This window comes from Miscanthus floridulus, chromosome 1, assembly GCF_019320115.1.
Source record: "Miscanthus floridulus cultivar M001 chromosome 1, ASM1932011v1, whole genome shotgun sequence".
Taxonomy (NCBI): Eukaryota; Viridiplantae; Streptophyta; class Magnoliopsida; order Poales; family Poaceae; genus Miscanthus; species Miscanthus floridulus.
The window spans coordinates 44,415,796-44,424,199 of record NC_089580.1 but is presented as its reverse complement, the minus strand read 5'-3'; positions in this window follow the sequence as shown (position 1 = coordinate 44,424,199).

Here is an 8,404-nt window from a genome sequence, read left to right as displayed (position 1 = left end):
GCCGATGGTCGACGACGACCTTTGTGCTACCTCTCGTCATGTATATTCATATATTTATTTCCTATATATAATAACTAGCAAAAATAACGTGTGGGCTGCAACGGAATAAAAAAGCTCAAATAAAGAACGTTTCCGCGGTCGTTGAGCACACTGATAATTACTCCTCTCCGTATGTATGTTATGTTCATCAATAATGCGTGTTGCATGCAAGTTGGGTTTTTATATATGGACCCACTGACTGTGCTTCTTGTTATTTGTTGCTGTCTTTACGTTACGTTACATTACATATATCTTACCTGTCGCGCGCGCGCGCAAGCTAGTGGTCGGGCCGGGTCAAGGTCGCCCTTCTGCGCGTCCACGTCGTTCACATAGCATGCATGTAGGGCCCGGCCAACATATCGATCATTTGATTTAAGCAACACATCACATGTGTGCAGTGCATGTGATGTTATTGTCTCTCTCTTCGTTCACAGGCATATTATACTACGTGCACATCTTAATTTTCTACCCCGCAAGGCCGCAATAATTAATAATATAAGCAGCACAACATTTTACTGGAACACTTGTCGCAACTTCCTAATTCGCACTGTATCCCCTAAAAAAAAACTAATTCGCACTGTACCTGCTACTACCAGATACCTACCTATTCATCAGTACCAGGGGTACAATGCATGCAAGTTTTGTTGAAGCCATCTGATACACACTCCGGCAAATTTATTTTTGAGTAAATTGTGGTGTGCATTCTTAAACCTTTTTCATATTCTCACTTTGGTCCATCAACTTTTTTTTTTGCAACATCTGATCGAGGATCTATATATACCGGTGCCATAGCTGCCATCCATACAGGGAGCTGCCACCGTGGAAGGATGCCGCCTTATTAGGGGCAGGTGTATTTGGGAAACATACAAATTGCAGAAAGGTCCTTGTACCCTCCCCTCACACAACCATTCCCGTATCCCCTTTGAGTGTGTTGCCCGTGGGAAAGAGGAGGGGTCGACGGGCACAGAGATCGTTAGCGGTGATCATCGGTTGTTGGATGCGCGATAAAGGAGGCGGCGGCCAACGTGAAGCAGCAATGAGCCTCCTTGGCTGATTTGTTGGTCGATTCATCGAGCTGGAATCTCAGAAACAGCAAGGTCCATCCTTCTAACTAAATATCCAATGTACCCACTTTGCAGTAGCCACTTTTGATACTTGTCAGAAAGGGCAAGTTCGTGCCACCTAAAATGAAGTAATCATTGAAATTAATCATTTTTTAATGCTAGCAAAGACCAGCCGGCCCAAGTTGCTATGGTTCATCTGTGTGCGGCACGCATACTCTGCAAAAAAAATGTGACATTAATTGAAGAAGACTTACATTTCTCTCATCGAGGCCACACTTGAAGAAAATATGTCCTCGAACTTGAGAGGAACTACGTACCGCATGTGAGCTTAATGACCTCGTCGCCACAGCATTTATACAAGGGACAAGGGGTAGCCTACTTATCATCCCATATTTGAGAACCTAGGTGGATCCAAAATGGAGGTGACGCAAGTGGGCGCAAGGAACAAGGACTCATGGCCGACATCATACACTACTACAGAAACTTTTTTTGGAGGCGGGCAAATTGGATTAATGGAGGCGGGCATCAGAACCGCCTCCAATCAAAGGTCACGGTAAATCAAATCTTTCCCGATGCAGTTCAGATGCCTGTCTCGGTAAATCAAATAAAAAACAAAAAGGAGAAACCCATGGACAAGCCCAGCGAGCCCATACACGCGCCGCCGCCGCCGCTTGCTAGACCCGCTGCTAGGGCGCGTCCTCCACCGTCGAGCGCTAGCATGATCCGCGGCGTTTGGGAGGAAGAAGAGGGAGTCGCCGCCAGATCTGGCCTCCCCACGCGCCGCCACCGCTGGATCTAGCCTCCCCACGACCACCACCGCCGGATCTGCGCCGCTCGGGGAGGGAGAAGAGGCAGCTGAGCTAGATCTGACCTCGCCCTCGCCAGATCCAACCTCCCCATGCGCCGCCATAGCTGGATTCGCACCTATCAAGGAAGGAGAAGAGGGAGCTGAGCCGGATAAGGCCTCGTCGTCGCCGGATCTGGCCTCTCCACGCGCCATCGCCGTTGGAGGAGCCGAGCCTCGCACAGTGCTGCCATTGGAGGAGGAATGTGGCAGAACCGCCCGAAAGAGCACACTTACGGAGGCGCTCGTCTTCCATTAGACACTAAGCACCCCGAAAGTGAGCTACATCAAACAATTTCGTCGAGCACACCCAAGGGAGAACCCGAATAATCCATATTTTTTTATCTAGGATCCAATAATGAGAACAAGCTTACAATACTTAATCCATTTCATACAACAGGAGTTCTTAGAAATAAATTATTACAATACCAAGTTCAGAGTGCGGAATTTAAATAGCAAAATTGAATTAAGCAACTAACGATAAGATACAAGGATCCATCTGTGCCCACCAGAAGAATCCTCCACACAAAAGACATCCTTAAGCTGTCCCTGCAACATAGGTAAATAAACCCTGAGTACACAATGTACTCGCAAGACATATCCGACTAGTGGGAATAGTTTCCCGACTCCAAAGGGTATGATAGGCTTTATGGCTTGCTGGTTTTCTTTTAGCGGAAAGCATTACTAATCGTGAATCCTTATGTGTTCATCTTATTAGCAGTCTAGATTAGTACATTAACTAACCCTTCTAGATAAGCACATGTTCTACTTTCAAGCATGAGTTGAGCAATCAGAGCCATTCTTGGCATTTTATCTTCCAGTTCTTACTACGATGCCAGATCATAGCCATGTCATACCACATCGCGTGGCGATTCGTAAACCAATGTATCCTAGCTGGGTACCCCGAAACACATGCCTCGCTTGTACCCCAGGCACAAGCAAGACCAACCTACCACTCTCCTATCACGAGGTCTAGGTCCCCATCCAAACTTGGACTCCAAGCCCCCACTCCTGAGTTCTGGACTTAGTGCGATGCTTAGACCTCCACCATTCCCGCCTCCAATTAGTCGGTCCGAAAAGAGTCGGAACCCGTGACAAGAATGTGATAAATCTTCCCGCTCCGATAAGCAAGTATGTGCTCAGGATAATAAGTCTATGACATGACTACCATCCACAGCAACGAACGATCCTTAACCGACACGAACAGAAAAAACAGTGTAATCAAGCTATGCTCCGTTGGCCGCGGGACACAACCTATTACACCCACCAATACCCGTACCATATCTCTGCCCGGTCTCCATTTCCCTTTCACCATTTTATTATGAGAGCAGTAATAATAATCACCTACTATGAGTAACAGCAGGTTACTCACGCTACCGAAAACTTAAGCATAGCAGCTACGCGACCTATGCTAGTAGGACTCATAGGTAGATATATCTATGCATGTAGTTTTCAACAATAAGCCTGTAACGTAAATGCACATCACACACACACACACACACACACACACACACACATATATATATATATATATATATATATATATATATATATATATATATATATATATATATATATACAGTGATTATTCAAAATAAGGGTTATGCACCGAGGCTTGCCTTGGGCAGGCGGGTGGTCAGCTATGTCAGTCGTCGGTGGCTCCGAGGCTTCCTCCTGTACGAAGATCTCCTCCTCGTACTCCTCAATTACCTCCTTGTATTCCTGCTCTCCAGCGGTCACGAACTCTACCAACCCGTTATCTACATGCATAAAATGATGATGCAACACTTAGTAATACGCAACAGCGATTCTTAAAATAAGAATACATCCACTAAGCTACTAAGCTAACTCTAATGACTAAGGTGCTAAGCTACCTATCCTTTCCACTAAACAGGTATGAAACATTCAAGTATTATCTTAGCAACAAAATGCATTTCTTACTTTATTTGCGATTTCATATATACTAAAACAAGGAGTACTTAGCTACCATATTTCTCAACATATTCTAAGGCTACAAAAATTACAGTGAGCACATAATAATACAATAAAGCTACTATAAAAATTTTAAAGCTAAAGCTATTACCATTTTACCACAAAAATTCCTACAATAATTAACCTAGTAATATTAAGCACTTCTTAAATGATTTAATAGACCTTAGCATCAGCAGAGATATGTATGAAATAAATACACCAACAGATAGAGCACATGATTTTTGGACACATATGCGAATTGATATTAATTTTCAAAGTTTAGCTCAGAAATTAAATATAAAACTATTTCTAATTCCTTAAGAAAAAGGAAAAACGAATTCCACCTGTGGCCCACCACCACGTGCCCATGCGGACGTGGCCCAACGTGAGGCGGCCCACAACGAGGAGGCCCGCACGGGACACATATGCAAAAATGCCCCTAAACTCTAGGCAAACTAACCTGCAGTCATGTCACTATTCCTAGAGAGAGCAACTATGTAACGAAACCCTCGGAAACTTCCTCCTTTACAATGACATGGTCCTCAACCACCCGCGCGTGTGCCAGCGCGGCGGCGATGGCATTGGACGGCCATGTCGGCCAGCTGGGACCCGCGCTGGCTCCACTAACGGGCCGACCCCCGTCTACAACCCTAGCGCCTACACTAGCCTAGGTTACAGGAGCGACGAAGCTCGTAGAATGGTGACCACGACGCGGGGGCATGCGCGACAGTGTGCGACCATGCCAGCCACCCTAAGCCACCACGGGGTGAACTAGCTAGCGATATAGCATCACTATCGTACCCTGGTTGCGGCTACGGTGATGGTTTGGTTGGAGGTTCCCCGAATAGGGCTAGCCATGTGCGAGTGATGGGATGTGGCGACGCTCTGAGATGGCGCGGCCACATTAGTGGCTAAAGCGAGGTGGTAGAGGTGCAAGTGAGGTACGCAGGGTGAAGTGGAGGTGGAGGCGGAGTTCTTGATGTAGATGGATAGACGGGGGGTGGAGCGGTGGGTGGCTGCCCTCGGCCACAGCTGGTCACGGCCTTAATTGCACGACGGAGGGGGAACTTCCAAATTGGAGTTCATCGTGGCTCGATTCAAGGTGGGGTGGGGACGGTTGGCATGCGGACGTCAAGGCGCAAACATGGGCACGTGAAATTGAATGCAAGTGCATGCGCCCTAGCTCACCATGGCCGCGGCATGACAGCGAAAACAGAGGCGGTCGAACGCACAGGGGTGGGCAGGGGAGAAGCGAGAGGATGGGAGGCGGTGAGGACGCGGATGGTAGCTGGCGAGTGCACCTTAGCGTGATGTCGCTGGCGCAACCAGTACGGCCCATGGTCGGCGCTAGCCGATGGCATGCGCTCATGGTCGATGTGGCCCGCGCACCGTAGTGCCACAAATGGCATGGCGATGGCGGTCTGACCTCGCACGCATAATGCCTAGGCGGACCAGTGGCGCAGCGCGGTGCAGCGATAGGCGAGAGCGAGACGGTGATGCGACGACAGCGGCAGCGTCGCAACGTGCGATGGGAGCAGTGTGTGGGGTAGGTGGCCGCGACGCTCGGTTGTGCGAGCAGCAGCAACGCTCGGCAACGGCAGCAGGCGGTGGGTCAGCGCGACGGGACGAGTCAGGCAGCCATGGCTCCGTGCGGCGGCAGCCCGAGGCGACCAGTGATGCGGCCAGTGCAGCAGCGCGATAGTGGGATGGGACATCCACGCGGTAGGGTGACAACGGCGGTCTAGACATCGGGCCCTCATGGCAGCAGCACTGCACAGCCAAGCCGACCAGTCTGCGGTGGATAGCCGAGCACGCCAACGCGCACGCGCGTAGAACGCCCGACGCGGCGGCGGCGTGCCCCCGGTGCTAGTGATCACGCTCAACCGGGAAAATAGCCCGAGAACACGCCAAGCACGGATTTTAAAGTGCTCAAGAAACTTAAACCATTGATCCAATTCCCAAACCACCTTTGCTATACCTTAGAGAGTATATTCAGCTACTAAAACAAGCCATAATACAACACCACTCCTTAACCCAATTTCTCTACAAAAATTAGCAAACATAGCTTTGTCAATCTGTTTTCAGACTTAAGAAATTGACTAAGTCTTGAGTTGGATTTGCTTCAAATTCGATTTCCAAGCTATTAGAAATGTTATCTAGCGTTACTATCTTGTGAAAACAAAAGTTACACTAGCTTCTACAAAATGTGTACTTCAAACTTTATTAAGGTGTCACATATATGTTTTATAGCACTTTTGCTTAATAAAAATTGGTTTCCAACCTTAAGTGATATAACATGACTATTGAATTCTCTTTATGTATCAGTTGTGTTAATCATTTTTCATGCCAAGAAATTTATCTTTGCTCATTCTCACATGCACTAACACATAATCATGATGCTCGTGAAGTGTTATTAGTAGAAAACTTATAGTGTAACACCGAGGGTGTTACAAGGAACTGGGTTTCTGAAAGCTGTAGTTTGGTTTTGGTGAATTGATGAAACCCTAAGTGCTAACCTAGTTTATCAAGTGGTCATGAGATAGGTAGCACACTTGAAGTAGTGGAGCAAATGAAGATCACATCATGATGGTGGTAATGCCAAGGTGATGATCAAGTGCTTCGACTTGGAAAGAAGAAAGAGAAAAAAAAACAAAAAGCTCAAGGCAAAGGTATATTTATAGGAGCTATTTTGTTTTGGTGATCAAGACACTTAGAGAGTGTGATCACATTTAGGATTGATAGCCGTACTATGAAGAGGGGTGAAATTCGTATCGAAATACGGTTGTCAAAGTGCCACTAGATGCTCTAACTCATTGCATATGCATTTAGGATCTAGTGGAGTGCTAACACCCTTGAAAATGTTTGTGAAAATATGCTAACACATGTGCACAAGGTGATACACTTGGTGGTTGGCACATTTGAACAAGGGTGAAGAAGTTAGAGGTGAAATGGAGTTGGTCGCGATGACGCTAGCGTCGATCTACTGACCGGACGTTGGGTCGCTCAGTGACCGGACGCTGAAGGGCTGCGTCTAGTTGAGTTGTCGAACGACACAGTGATTAGGGTTAAGCACCGGATGCTGGGCTATGTCCGGTCAAGCATGATCGGACGCGTCTGGTCGGCAAAAATAGGTTTTGGACCCTTATTGTAAACGACCGGACGCTGAGGGTCCAGCGTCCGGTCAGCTCTGTCGAAGCGTCCGGTCAACATTTTGACCGTTGAGATCAAACATTCACCATTGAACGCAGGAGACACGTGGCCGCCATCGGGCAACCGGACGCTGAGGAGCAGCGTTCGGTCAGTTAGACCGGAGCATCCGGTCACCCCGATCAGTGCCCAGTGAAGGGGTACAATGGCTCTATTTCGTGGAGGCTTCTATTTAAGCCCCATGGTTAGTTCAAGCTCACTCTCTTGGCCATTTTCATTGACATAGCAACCTTGTGAGCTTAGCCAAAGCCCTCCCACTCATTTCCATCATAGATTAAACATCTTTGTGAGATTAGGAGTGATCCAAGTGCATTGCTTGAGTGATTGCATCTAGAGGCACTTGGTGATTGTGTTTCGCTGTGGATTTCGCTTGTTACTCTTGGTGGTTGCCGCCACCTAGACGGCTTAGAGCAACGAGGATCATTGAGCGGAGGGTGGTAATTGTCTCCGCCTCCGATCGTGGTGATTGTAAGGGGTTCTTGACCTTTTCCCAGCGAGCGTTAAAAGGTACTCTAGTAAATTGCTCGTGGCTTGTGTGATCCTCATCTTGTGCTGGTTGTGCGGCACCCTATTGAGGGTTTGGCGTGTGAAGCCAATTAGCGCGTGAACCTCCAAGTGAGTGAATCGCCACAATAAGGACTAGCTTGCCGACAAGCAAGTGAACCTCGGTAAAAATCATTGTGCTCATCATTTTGATTCCGAGGTGATTGGTCTCCATTGATATTCATCATTGTGATTGATTGGCTCATTCCATGACACGGCAGTATAACCATCTCGCTCTTACTCTTTACATTACCGCAAAGTAGTTGTCAAGCTCTTTAGTGTAGTTAGTTGTGAGAGCTTGTTGATTTGATTAGTGTGGCTCTTTAGTTAGCATTTGAGAGCACACTAAGTTAGCTTTGTGATATAGCTATTGTGTGGATATATATATACAATCTAAACTAGAATTGTGGTAGGTGGCTTACATTTTAAGTAGGCTAGTGCAACACTTGCTTCGCCTCATAATTGTCTAACCATTTTGTTAAGTGTTGTTGTAGAAATATTATTAGGCTATTCACCCCCCCTCTAGCCATTAGGACCTTTCAGTTTCGCCATGTGCCATCGCATGGGGAACAGGGAGGCCACTACGTCGCCGTGTGGTGGATAGGGAGGGGCATGGTCAAGTGGGTGGGAGGGAGAGAGGGGTGTGGGGGACGGAGAGGGGTGCGGTCCTAGCGCCGTCACTAGGAGGAGGGTGGGGCTCAGGGGAGATAGGGGCGCGTGCGGTGTGCGCCGTCGC